This window comes from Mus musculus, chromosome 9 (genome assembly GCF_000001635.26).
Source record: "Mus musculus strain C57BL/6J chromosome 9, GRCm38.p6 C57BL/6J".
NCBI classification, from domain to species: Eukaryota; Metazoa; Chordata; class Mammalia; order Rodentia; family Muridae; genus Mus; species Mus musculus.
Window position 1 is genome coordinate 46,949,370 of NC_000075.6, and position 14,683 is coordinate 46,964,052.

Here is a 14,683-nt window from a genome sequence, read left to right on the forward strand (position 1 = left end):
AACGAAGGACTTTATTGGGAATGATGATGGTATGAAGTCATCCAGGGTGAGAACTTCAATAAGGAAAGAGCCGCTGATGGTGTTACTGTCAGGATAAGCCTAGGACTGAAGATAAGGGTAAGGCACTAGCAAGATTGATTGAGGACTCAGGTGTTCTTCTTGGTCATGTAATTCATTGAGGACATGTTTAGACTGGTCAACAGATACTGTATGGGCTGGTGAAAAAAATCAATGAATATTATTCGAGATGCTGCTGAAGGAGTAGCCACAGAGTAGTTAGTTCCCAGACCGTGGCCATTGAACTAGACTTTTTCATCACCTGGAAACCAGGGGAAACTATAAACTCTGAGGTGGAGGCCAGTGTTTTATGGCAGAACCACCCTTCAGCTGGTGGTCCCTCAAGACTGAAGGCCAGAGATCTTGGGAAAACATGGCTTCATTGTCATATTCCAAATGCTGAGTCCTTCCAGGCATGCATTTTGGAAAGGCACAAGGGCCTTATTAATGTTGGGTATGGTAACCCACACTAGTAATGCCAGTGGCTGGGAAGATCTGGAGATTAAGGTTATCTTCAGATACACATGGCAAATTCAAGGCTAGGCCTAAGTCTCAGATAAACCAAACCAAATCAAATCAAACCAAATCCTGTGCAAAGAAAGAGTGTCTCCCACCAGATAATGCATCAGTGGAAGAAAGTGCTCCTTCAGGCATATGTTGAGTATAAGTCACACAGTACCCAAGTACACAGGGGGATAACTTTGGTCAATATGAAGTTTCTGCTCTTATACATCTTACTTTCTATGAGGGAGAAAAAAAAAAACACACAATAAAGCACCCGGTTGTCCAAGTGCAGTTATACAATCAAAATAATAAAATAGTGAGAAATCTAAAGGTCTACTCTACAGTCATGGAAGGGCTCACAGAGAGTGTGCTGCTTGGATGAAATCTGAATTGCTTCCCTTTGCACACAAAGAAGCAAGCCACAGCAGATATGTCCGGAAAAGGAGCGGTCTGGGTGGAAAGAGCTATGTATGCAAAGGACCCAAGACCGGACTCTAATCGACTTGCTCAAGGCTTGGATGGGACATGGTGTGGGTGGAAGCTAGTCAAAAAGGAAAGAATGGTACTGAGTAGTCAGCACCATTCATAGTACAGCAAGAAGAACATGATTAGGAGCTAGGAAGACAACTCAGTCAGCAAAGGACTTGCCTTGCAAGTGCAAAGGCCAGAGTTTGAGCTCTAGACGTCACATCAAGCCAAGTGTGCATATTTCTAACCCCATCTCTGCAAGGGCAGATACAAACAGACCCCAGGGCTCATGGATAGCCAGTCATGCCTGCTTAATGAGCATCAGGCCTGGTAAGAAATTCTGCCTCAAAAAAAAAAAACCCTCAAGAATTGTATGTGAGGAATGACAACTAAGGCTGTCTTCCATTCTCCACACACATCACACACATGTACACATGTAATTCTTCCACATGTATGCATGTAAACATACCTAAAGAAAACACACACACACACACACACACACACACACACACACACACAGACACACACATGTATGCACATGCCACATATACCCACAAATAAATATACAGATTTCTATTCTCCAAAAGGTGCACTTTCTCTGAGCTAGAAACTTTCCACATCTGTTGCTTACAGCAGCCCAAAGATGGAAAGAGCCCCATTGTCCACCCAATGATAATGGAAAGGCAGGGTCCCATATGCATCTGTAATGAGATGTTATTCAGCCTCACTGAGCCTTTGACAACCCTGTTAGTTATGTTCTTATTGCTATAATAAAATACCCGATAAAGGCCACTTAAACAGGGAAGAGTTTATTGTGACTCACAATCTGAAGGTTCAAGCCATCATGGTGGGGAAGGCACGGCGGAGAGAAGGTGAAGTAGTTGCTTTCCTTGACTTTTTTTTTCCAGGAAGCAGAGAGAGATGAAGCTGAGGCCCAGCTCATTTTCTTTTTATCCAGTCCAGGACCACAGCCCTTGGAATAAAGGGTGCCACCAATATGGAGGTTGGGTCTTCCTACCTCAGTGAAATCTTTCTGGAAACTCTCTCCTAGATGTATCAAGAAGCATGTTGCCATGGTGATTCTAAATCCAGTCAAGTTGACAATGAGGCTCAACGATTGTAGGGGCCTTTATAAATGCATAATCAATGCACAGTGACACTGAGGTTAGAGATGATGGTCAGCCAGGGGAGGTCAATGGAGTCAAACAGGGAGTTTCTATGTCCTGTCCCATCCCTGTTCCTTCCTTTCCCTCGTCTTCCCTCCATTCCCTCTGTTTCTTTCCTTCCCCTCACCTCTCCCCAACCCCTCCTCTCTTTTCTAAGAGAAAATAAAATGGCCTCCCAGTGTGTACCCTGACCCTGGCCCTGGGCGCTTGATGATGTGAGGTCAGCTGATCATTTTAGATTTGAACTGGAATCCAATAACACTTTCCTTTCTCCGTCTCAGCCAGGTCCCAACTTCAGGGTCTTGCAGATAACACAGATTCCCTGACATATCATCACAGACAGCCTCCTCGGCTTAAATCACTTCCTGCTGAGCACCCATAACACACAGATTGGAGGTAACTTCACTCCAGAGAACCAATTAGCAAAGACCCAGGCTGGGTAATTACAGTTTGATAAGCTCCCACCAGCCTATAACCAGTACAGACGAAGTGCTAGGAGGGCATCTCTCTGCAGGGCAGGGGGGTTGGGGGGGGGGGAGGCAGCACAATGTTCTCTGCTATTCTCTGCCCTTGGCCATCTCCCAGACTGTACATTGAGAACAGGGGTGAGGAGATCAAAGAGGTACACAAAATCAGAGGTGGGGTTGTGGATAAGGAATGGACCATGTCACCAAACAAACAAAACCATCTATCCTGAGTAGATGGGTAAGGAGGAGGACCACATTCTGTACTCAACATACAGGTGTGTGCCATGGCACTCTCTCAGCATGGCCTGTGGTCCACGTGTCCCTCCATGGTCCCTCAGGCCCTCTAGGATCTTTTCCCTTCTTCCTTCTTGTGGTTTTTGGACTTGTGAGAAGCAAAGACTGTGTAGAGTGGCTCCACAATGTCATCCTGCTTGAAGCCACCTTTCTACTCTCCCTGGCTCTCACATGCCCCTCTAAGGCCTTCCTCAATGCATCTATACATTACAGCCCATGGGAGGGGTCATTCACAAACACGTGCAGCAGCCTCACTACCCTGCTGGAACCATGCTCCTTCCTGTGTCCCTGGGGTGATTTATAAACACAGTGTTGATATGGATGTAATTCTTTTTCCTTCCCCAGTTTCTGACTTCGAGATTTGCAGGGGTCAACTTTCCTTTGGCAATTTGATTTTTAATTTTTTTAAACTACTGAACAGAGTAGTGGATTTCTATTTTAAATATGTGGTTCCTGAACCTGAACCTAGATATAGATACAACTTTATCATAATTAGAATATAAAATAATTCAATCACTTTCCAACCTCTGTTGTGTTGCCCCTCTTTGTACTCACAGTATCCCCATCCCCTGGTCCCTGGCATGAATCTCTTCCCCAACATTAGAGTTTTCTTATAAAGAGATGGAACAAATGGAATTACACATTGTGTGGCCTTTCAGATCTGTAACCTTTGGGATCTACCTAAATTGTGTTGTGCGGTTTCTCCTTGTTATGCCTGAGTTGTATTCCACTGTTGTTACAGAACATGAAATAGAATATCACCTTGTTTCTAGTCTTCAGTGTCATTTTTGTATCTCTTGACATTTGTGCATGTTGTTTTTCCTCCTGGGGACAGTTCTGCCTTCTTCTTTTCTGTCAAACTCCTTGTTCTTCTTCAGACACCAGTTTGAGCATGTCTTCTTTGGAGAGACCTCCCTGAACTCCAGACTTGATGAGCCCTTTCATAGCAGGGGACCCTGCCTGTCTGTTCCTACCACCATGAAATTATATCTCATCCTTCTGAGCTGTTGTTGGCTGGTTTGTCTGAGTTCTAAAAGCTTACAGGCTTCTTTGAGCAACAGTAGCAATGATAGCTGTGTTTCTATCACCAGGCATGCACTAAAGAGCTTGTCAGATGGATGAATACCATATTTGGAGTCTCTGTGGGGCTTTAAATCAGAACGATCCCCATAGACTCATGTATTTGAATGTTTGTTCTCAGATCCTGGAACTGTTTGGGAAGGATTAAGAGGTGTGCCCTTGTTGGAGGATGTGTGTCACTGGGGATAGCTTATGAGGTTTCAAAAACCCATGCTCTACCCCCAACCTTATGCCTCCAACTTGAAGATCAGATGTAAGCTCTCATCTATTACTTCAGCATCACGCTTGCTTGTTTGTTGCCATGCTTCCCAAGGTGATGAGCATGGATTCTGGAATGCTAAGCCCCGGATAAACTCTTTCGTCTATAAGTTGCTTTGGTCATGGTTCCATATCCTTAACATTAAGTAACCTGCAGCCAAATATCAAGGGATAATCAGAACTAACTTAGGTGTTTATCTCTCAGAAGATGCAGGATGCATGCATTCATCTTGTTCTTGGGTGCATTGCGTAGACTTTCATTTCTTTTCAACCACTGGTCTCTTCCTTTCCACAGGAAGAGAAAGAAATTGAGAATGCTTGCAATGATAACACAGTATCATAAGATGCTTCAGTTAAAGTGGAACCGGCAAGGAGTAAGAATAGAAGACTTAAGAAAAGCCAAAATGGAGAAATTCATGCTTTAAAGCCTGAGCTTCCTAGCAACCAAAGACAAAGAGGAAGCCGTCGGTAACAAAATTTGCATTGTCCCTAGGTAAGAGTTATACCTGTTGCCTTGGAGGAGATGAAGCTAAGGAAAATTTTCTCCTGAAGGCTTCAGAATGCGACATAGAGATCTACCAGGCAACTAGGCAATTTAACAAAAAGACCTTTCTTACATTAAATGCAACTGCTAAACTCACGTAGATTTTCCTTCAAGCATTGCTTCAGTGCAAACTTAAAACAGTATGCCTAAACACATCCAGCAAATCTCCTTTTACAAAAAGCCAAAACCACTTGGTCTAGATGCATAGCTCTGACTGTCTGCCTTGATCCAGGGATAAAATCTAGTATATCTGTAGCAGTAGATGGGCCAGGTGTCCTTCAGATAATCCTCCGTGAATATTATTTCTTGTACCCAGGCTTTTCCTGACAGCCAGCAACAGACAATTTGAATTTATGTTTCCTGTCAAGGCTGTGGAGCGTTGGCATTCTGTGCTATCAACATGGGATAGACCTACATCCTTTGCAAATCAGCCAAGCAGGCGGCAGGACTGCCATCCCCTTATGAGATCTAGTTACTATTTGTCCATCAGGCTCATCCTGGCGGGCCACCCACATCCTAATGGTCCCAGGAGCCGAGTTGAGATATCCTCTTCCCCCCATACACACGCACTTTCGTGCACAACGTATATGCAATACCAGGCAGATGTCTTTGGAGGATTTTGACTTACTTTCAAGAGCATTTGGAAAAGAGAACATGAAGAGATTTTTCAATCCCAAGATTAAATATGCAGAAGAAGACAGAGTATTGGCTAACTTGGGGGTGCAGCATGCATTCCTATCAAATGCAGTCTTTATTGCATTTCAAACACAGTGCTGGAAGAAGGCTGGGCAATGCTTCCCAACACCCTATGTTACAAACGTCACAAATACACTCAGCAGGTTTAATAGGCTGCCTGAAGCTGCTTGCCACATAGTGTCAGAAACAAGGTTTGTTTGTTTGTCTGTTTGTTTGTTTTTGTTTTGCTTTGCTTTTAAACACAAATCCTCTGCTCTTTGCAATTCCCATTTAAGACACTAACATGTTAGCATCCTATGTGCTTATATAGTACTGTAGTGATTTCCTGGGAAAAATAATAGAGCTACAAGAGGGGGTTACAGCTAAAATAAAAGGATTTGAGGCTATTTCTGCCAGAGTTATGAGTCATAAGTACTGGCCACTGGCAGAGGCTCTGGGATTTTCTTGTAACCTTTAAAACTTACAGGGGTTTTTTTTTTTTGGCCCTGGAGAAATTTTGAGGCTATTCCATTCAGAGGCACCCAAGCCTTCCTTGAGTGTTCTGCTTCTGACAGTTTCTTTCTGCCATCAAGTCTGGGCATGTGAGGACCATAGGCCTGCTGGCCACCTGCTCATTCTCTCAGCCACACTTGTTGTGCTGGGGGGGGGGTGGGGGGGGCGGCGGCTACAGTTTTATCAGAGTCTCAGCAGGAGGCATTTGTCACTTCAGAGAGTGCAGATGAAGGGTTGTGATGCAGGGACAAGTCACAGAGGTGTGAGCAAGCTGGGGAACCAGCCAAGCATGGTAAAGATCAGAGACTGGAAACACACACACACACACACACACACACACACACACACACACACACGGACAGACAGAAGAACAGGATGGACTCCGGAGAAGGGGGTTGTGGAAGTGAGGATTCTGCTACTAAGGAACCCTCCCATTTTTTCTGCCCGTCTGTGATCTCTGTGAGACCTCCATACCTGATGAGAGCCTGGGAGGCACAAGAGTCTGAGGTTGGCCTCCTGATGTCAGAGCAAAGGGCAGATGAAGGAGAAGAGGTCAGGGCTGGCCAGGGACAAGTGAACGGTGACCAGCTCCGTGGGCACAAGTCCCACAGGGCTGCTGCTCTCCTCTGACTTTGGAGACTCTAGACATCAGGCACAGGAACAAAGGGGACACCCACAATCACCTTAGCAGTGAGTGCTATAAAACCAGCAGCTGCAAAAGAGCGAGGGGTGGGTAGAGAAGCAGCTGAGGTGGTGACACAGGCAATTGACAGCTGAGGTCATGGTGGCCTTATTCCAGTGAGGGAACAGAAACTCTCATCAAAGAAAATGGTAGATGGGGGCAGAAGGAAGGCAGCTTCCAAGTTGTCCCCAGGCTCAGTCTTGTAAAGGACAAGGCCTGTCTCTGGTCTGTTGCTACTCCACTGTAGGACTCACAAAGGAGAAAGGCCTTAGAATCCCCGGGTACAGCCCAGCCCAGAGCTTTCTGCCCTGGAAGCCTGGTTTCTGCTGTTCGCAGCAGCACACTGAGCCTCACACACCATGGCAACGGACTCACTGTGATGAGGAGGAGGTTTGTGGGCTTACGCAGTGAGAGACAAGCGTGGGGAAGGCAGGCCACTGTTACCAACTGCCAGGCAGTGACCCAGAAAACACTGCAGACTCAGGTGGCTTCTCCCCAAGAGCTGGGAGAGAGTGGCAGCTGGTGGACAGTTGGCAGAGCACCCACACTCAGCCAGAGGCCTCTCGAGTGGTCTTGGGGCTCTGAAATGGGCTATAAATGGTATTGTGAGGGACTCACACTGCCTTCCTTAACAACCGCCATTTCCCTTCCCTAGAAATGCAAGACTCTATATTGTATGAAGGAGAAACACAGAACTAACATGGCCGTCCGGGGAAAATTTCCTAGAAGAAATGACTTCCATGCTGAGATAGAGTTGGCCTGGGACAGAGAATACCAGGTTATTGTCCCAGCTAGACACAGGGGAAGCAACAGCCAAAACAAAGAGGAGGGGATGTGGTGGCTTAAGACTGGTCCCTAGAGGCTCACATATTTGAATACTTGGTCTCTAGTCAGTGAAACTGGTTTGGAAGGATTAGAAAGTGTGGTCTTATTGGAGGAGGTTTTTCACTGGGGTGGGCTTTGAGGTTTCAAAAGCCCATGCCATTCTCAATTAACTCTTTCTCTGCTTCATAGTGGTGACCTATGATGTAGGCTCCAATTACTGCTCCAGCACCTTGCCTGCCTGCAGCCATCTCCCCTCTATGATGGTTATGGATATACCCTCTGAAGCCTTACACCCCCACTAAACTCTTCCTTAAGTCGTCTTGGTTGTGGTGTGCTTTGTCACAGCAATTGCAAAGTAACTACGCCAGGGGTAGAGGGCAGACAGGAGGAAGACGAGAAGGGGGAAGAAGAAGGAAGAGGAGGAGAAAATAAAGGAGAGGAAGAAGAAGACAAAGGGGAGGAGGAGAGAAGAAACATGAAGAAGAGAAGGAAAAGGAGGAGGAGGGGTAAGAGAGGGAGCGATTCATGGAATTGAAGTCAGAGCTCTGAGGAGAAGGGAGCTAGGACCGTAAGTAACCACTCCGCCATCTGTTGGAAGGCACTCCACATCCAAGGCCTTGGGAGGATGTGCGATGCTCCTATCTCTGGCCTGAGAGTCATCTGCCATCACTGACTTTAGTTGCTGTCCTTTCAGGGGTGACCTGCCTCTGTTACTTGGCTCCTGCTGTCCAGTCCCCAGCCTGAAGACCAGATCTCAATAAAGTGAAAAGCCAACACACTGCTCACTAGCCCTGGCCATGCCTGTGTGGCTACGCACATGCTCAGCCTACCCCCTCCCCCAGCACCTGGCTATGTGCCCCAGGCTTTATTCTGGGTTCCCTTCCTGTGGGTTCACGTGTCTTTCCTCAGCACGCTCCATTCAGCACTGCTTGGTCTTTTCTTCCTCTTCCTGAGCTGATCAGAGACTACAGGTTCTCAAGTTGGTAAATCTCGTCCTGTGGTCATTTTCCATTCTTGGCTATCCCACCTCACCAGGCTTTTCCAAGACACCCTTCTTCACACTTGTCTTCTACCTCATCTCCTGCTCCCTGGTTCCAGCAGCTATGCAATCTGAACCGAGTTCTCCAGCCTTTCCCAAACAGTCCACCTCCCCCCACCTCCCACCCTTGCTTCCACCCGCTCTAGAGATCAGATTATTGTTCCCACAGCTACTTCCCCGAGGAGAATCTGGCATGGGGGAGGGGGAAGAGTGCAGGGGGTGCTTGGATTTGTCCCCAGACTTCCACCTCTGGGAACTAAAGGGCTGAAAAGGCTTCAGCACTTAACTTCCTTTGCACAGGAGAGTGGGGAGCAGAGAAGGAGGGGTGGAGGTGGGGGGAGACCTGAACTCTGCAGGAAAGAGCAGCTATTAGTCACCAGAGGGAGAAAAGGAAAGGAATTGGTCAGACAGCAGGTGGTCCAAGCAAGCTCACACAGCCCCAATCAGCCCTGAATTTAATAAGGATGAGAAGGAGAGACAGTGAAGGGAAGACAGGACACTGTTGCAGGGTGGGTTTCTCTCCCTCCTCCAGTCCATGGGGAGGAAGAAAGGTGAGTGGCAGACCTGTGAGATGGATGCTGTCTGGGAGTCTCCAGAGGGTGATAGAGGTAGAAGGAAGTGGGTATAAGTAGGCAAGGGCTGCTAGCATTCCTACTGAACCTTTCTAGAGCTCCACAGTACCCTTTGCATCCCAGTGGAAAGGCACAGAGGTCTTTTTTAGCAGACTGCAGCCTTTCCTCCCATCCTTCCCTTTTGATACAGCACAACCATGGGAACAAATGCTACTTAAATAAACGCACCAGCAGTGGGTATCACCTTTTCAACTCTCAGGCTTTGGGGATTGTGCAGCTGTTGCTTGTCACTTAGATAGGACCACTGTGGGCCTGAGTCAAAGCATCTGGGATCCCTACATGAGGCCCTTGTGAGGTCAAATAACTGAAGATTTCGGGGTAAAATGCTGGACCCCAACAATCCCAACAGGCTCTTGGCCTCCCATATCCAATCTGCCAATAAACAAAACAAGCGATGATGAAAATCAGGGAGGCGGCTTGTTGAACATGGCCACTCTGGGGAAATAAACACGTAAGGGTCAGATGAACACGGATTCATCTTTAGGAAGTGGGCATGAGGCTTGGCAAGGGGTAAGAGGTAAGCACAGTTAAGCCATCCTGGGAAGAGTGTTCTGGTTGACCTCTGTCTCCATCCCAGTTCTGTAGGATGGTTTTGTCTCAGTTGAAGGAAGCAGCCTGGTTCTCAGGAGATGATCACGTCTGTCCGTTTCTGGGTCTAGCCTTGGCATCGTGGATAGTAACCCTGTCTGTTTTTGGGTCTAGCCTTGGCATCGTGGATAGTAACCCTGTCTGTTTCTGGGTCTAGCCTTGGCATCGTGGATAGTAACCCTGGGCCCCAATTGGGGATCGTCTATACTATATAGGCTTGTCCTCTGCTCGGGAGTAGTTGGAATCCTGTGGCATTGCAGTGTTGGGAAAATATCTCTTGCATTCTAAGACACTGGGTCTCTTGCTGGACCGCACAGCTGAGTTGTGCGTACATGGTGGGGTCCCACAAGATGTAAGACTTCTACCCCTGTGTACTCAGCCTGTTTGTTTATCCTGTCTTTAAGAGAACAATGTAACAACCAACCTTACCTGCCTTGGATTTGTTGTGTAATCAACGTTACAACCTAAGCTAATGCATAGCTGTAATCTTAAGTTATATACCCTCCCATGCCCCTGACCCAGGGTATATATATATCTTAAGTTATATACCCTCCCATGCCCCTGACCCAGGGTATATATATATCTTAAGTTATATACCCTCCCATGCCCCTGACCCAGGGTAGTGCCTGTGTGTTATGATAATCATTTACAGGAAACAGCAAATAGGCAGAAAGCAGTCTTATAAAATGAATATCCATCATAAATACTGGAAGCAACATTTGGCTATTGCTTGACAGCATTTATTTGTTTGTCTGTCTGTTATCTGGGACAGTTGGAGTCAGTGACTTAATCCCTTGTAAAACTCTGCTAAGGTTTCTGTAAAATATCTCCCATTCCTTCCCCATATGATGCTTTTGGCATTGTTCAGTAAGAGAGAGAGGAAATTCTTTTGTTAGGGACAGATACACAGACAGACACAGATGCAGGGACAGATTCACAAGACAGCCTTCAGGCAGGCAAAGACTCAGGCTTACACAACAGACAGATGAGGACTGCAGAAGACAGGGTGTATGGCGGGGGGATGGTGGTGGGCAGTGAAGTAGATGATTCAAATCTGGGTTAAATGATACCAAGAGAAAGTTAGTGTTTTGATTCACTCTTTTATGTGGTGACAGCTCATTATTAGTGGTCCTGAGTTTATTATTAATTTGTTCAAACCAACCACAGAGTCCCTTGTAACAAAGACGTTTATACTGAAGCTCAGGCTGATGCAAGCAGTGAGACTGAGGAGACAGAGCAGAGCCAGAGGGACAAGCTGGAGAGAGTTAGGTCAGAGACCCATGGGCTCCTTCAGTCAGGTCTCTCAACATTCCAACATGGAGGGAGGCTTCTGGGATTCGAGTCTTCTCCAGATCTTCAGGAAGCAGTTCTGTGAAGTAATATGAGAGGTGAACAATCTGCTAGGGTGGGACATTTCCATACAGTAACTACCCTTAAACTGCTCAGAGGGGAGTGCTGGAGAGATGGCTCAGTGGTTAAGAGCACTGACTGATCTTCCAGAGGTCTTGAGTTTAATTCCCAGCGACCACAGGGTGGCTCACAACCATCCATAATGGGGTCTGATGCCCTCTTCTGGTGTGTCTGAGGACAATGACCATGTACCCATATATGTAAAATAAATTAATAGTTCTAAAAAGAATTTCTCAGAGGGACCTTTAGTGATGGAGCTGTCTGAAAGTCAACAAGGACACTGACTTCCTAGGGGGCATGGCTGCTTTCCCCTTCTTCCAGTACATAAACCCCATGAACTCATTGGTTCACCAAGCTGGACTTGAATGGGATCTGTGCCCCTCTACTGCTCCATCAGACAACACAGGATACAGACCAGGGGTGAACACTGGGTGGACCTAAGAGAGACATCTTTGCACAAAATTTAATCTGGGTGTCAAGGAAAAGCAATACCTACAAAAATGCCCTTCCGTAAGTATTTCAGCTCTACAGGAGCTGAGCTCCAGGACAGCTTTATAGAGCGTGGCCAGGAAAGGGTTCATAAAGGAAGGAAGGGTGATATAGACAGGCAAAGCGAGGGGATATCATCCCATCCTTGAAGCCTTTGATGGGGGAAAGACTTGTGTTTGGGGGAAAATGAGGGCAAGTAAGAGCAAGAACAAAACAAAGGAAAAGCAAGATTGACTGGCTGCTGGCTGATGTTCATTCTCTGGTGAATGTGTAGGCTGCTCTACCCACCTGCTCAGTCTTGTCTCCCCTCAGTATCTCCCTGAATCTCTTGCTCTGCCCACTTGTGCCCTGACATCATTAAGCCCTAAGCAGTTCCTGTGTGGTCTGCCATCTGATTGAGAACAGGCTAGTTTCTCTGCCTCGGGTGTTTCCTTTCCCATTTTTTTTTTTTTCACCAAGCTGACATTCCCTAAACTCTCCATGACAAGCCCGATCTGTAGTGACTTGCTTGGTGTGTTCTTCATCCTTGGTTCAGCCCGGGAAACCCTATGGTACAGTCTCTAACACAATTGGAGTGTTTAGCAGAGTGTGTCATTTGCATGTCTTGTCCCTACTAGACTGTGAGTCTCTTGATAAGTGAGACTAGCCTTAATAGCTCTGTGTCCTTAGGGCCTGGCAGTTTTCAGCAGACAATAGGTATTTTGTAAATAAATATATGAGAGAGTTCGGATGTGTCATTTACCATCTTTCCATCCTTAGAACCAGTAATTTAAATTCTAGAAACTATTCTAAAGAAGTACTACAAATGAAGGGAAGGGAATGTGTGTGTGGAAATACACATTGTAGGATTATTTTTATTAGTAAAAAAAAATCCCCATATAGTCTATAACATTACAAAATGGTACATGCCTTATATATTTGTTCCAATTAGAATTATGTAATCCTAAAATCAAGGACTAAAAGAGAATATGGATAAGGAAAACTAGTTGTCAGACTAGGTTTAGTTAACTAAAGTGATTTAGTTTTCCTTTTCTCAAGTTCCTTGAAGTTTTATTCTGATAATATGCAAGTGGGGAAAGGGAAGGGTTGGTTCATAAGCCACCCAGTTAGCTTTCATAAACAGCCCCAGAAACCTGTGGATAACCCTCAGATGCTCTGGCCCCTCCCATTATGACCCTAGGAGCCAGAGTACTCCTGCATTCTAACTCTGCTCACAGTGGTGTAGAAGTGGGTTTGAATTACTTGCAGCATCTCCATCCCACCATAGTACAGCCTTGTCTTTATAAATCTTCCAAGGAGCTTCCCACCACCACCCTTGTCGTTTTGGCCACTGCCTCATCTTTCCTGTCCCTGCTCCTTGTCTACCATAGCAACTGCAATTGCATGTCAGTTAGTTACCAAACACCACATGTCAAACAAAAGGAACCAGCATCTCCATTGGCTGGTGTTATTCTGGCTATACAGTCTGTCTGCTGTTCTAGAAAACCATGCAGCCCCAGGCAAATTAAGCATGGCCATACCCTGTTTCAGTACTTATGCTGAAGTTAACATTCTGAGCCAGATAAACCAATCCCTGCCCATATGAAGCTTATACCCTAAACTAAAGAAGAAAATTGACCAAAAAAAAAAAAAAAGCATCAAGCAATGTGTGCTTGCTGCTACAAAATTGAATACTAGCTACTATGAATGCATAGAATAAGAGAAATGGATTTTGCACATGTGGGTGGGTGTTCACATGAGCATACATATGTATCTGAGTACCGTGTGTGTATGTATGTGTGTGTTTCTGGGCAGAGATGGTCTACAGAAGAGTTGGTATCTGAAAGAAATACAGCTATTATTCAAACAGACAAGGGAGAGTGCTTATGAGTACTTCCTGAGCTCTCAAGTCTTATCCACTATAATGTAGTATGTGTGGATGCCCAAGGATTCTTCTCCATATGGTCCAGAAGTTGGCCTTAGTTGGCATCTGCACACTGTGTTTTCCATCTGTAATGGAGTGGAGTATAGACTCCAGACATTGGTATTTTTCTTTATTATGTTTGCTGTAGGAGTGTTTAAGCCAGGAATCAAGGCTCAAAACTCCCCTTGCTCCACTGCAGCCTTGTACCTTGTTGGCTATTTCATGCCTATAAAACCTTTAAAGGAGATAGGGTTAGTTAGGAACAGAATTGTGTTCCAATATTGAATGTCCCTAACCCAACAGCATGACTGTGCTGAGAAACAGGAAATGAAGATCAAATGGCCTTCTAGGGTGGGGCCCTAACCCAGTAGGTCTTGTGGCCTCATAATAAGGGACACTAGAAAATGTCTCTCTCCTCATGCACAGAGGGAGAAAGTAGCTTATTTCACCCCAGAAGGAGGCTGCTAACTGGGAGTCAGTTCTTCTAACACTTAGATCTTAGGTTTGGAAGCACCAGAGAACACATTTCTATTGAGCCACACCCCCTGGGCCATCTCGTTAGTGAGCCTAGAAGACAGACCTTTACTAATTCTCAATGTGCTCTCCTGAACCAAGCACAGCAGCATTGCACCAAGTGTGGGGCCAAAACAGAGGCGGCGATCAATACAATCTAGTCATTTATATGGAAGGAGGGAAAAGGAGAGAGAATGCCTTCAATGTAACGAGGAAGGAGCTTGGTCTTTTGGAAGAGACCACCCACCTTCAGGCAGTGGAAGGGGATAGTATGGTATCTAGACTCACTTGGGTAGTATTCTGAACATTTGCAACTGTAACCAAAGCCCAAAGTCTCCCCATGTTCCAGGATCCAGAACCCTTTCCTTTGGCCTTTTGCCAGATGTGGAGTAGAACTTGGCAGTGCTTGATTATCACATCCCATTCTGTCTGTAGAGTCAGACTCGAATGCATGGCCCCTTGCAGTTCTCCCTGGTTATCAGGTAAGCAAATTGAGGTTCAGGACCTTGTCCTTGAGGTCAAGGACCTTGTTCAAGGTCAAATACTTCCTGAATCAGGGACCTCGGTTCCAAATAA

The 14,683-nt window shown here is 46.0% G+C and overlaps 1 long non-coding RNA gene across 1 annotated transcript; it reads left to right on the top strand.

Annotated features, from left to right (window-relative positions):
- Window positions 1-6,260: 6,260 nt before the first annotated feature.
- On the top strand, window positions 6,261-7,852 carry Gm39331. Its single transcript, XR_870715.1, has 3 exons — window positions 6,261-6,533; window positions 7,364-7,486; window positions 7,723-7,852. It is a non-coding gene; the product is annotated as a predicted gene, 39331 (long non-coding RNA).
- The last annotated feature ends 6,831 nt before the right edge of the window (window positions 7,853-14,683 follow it).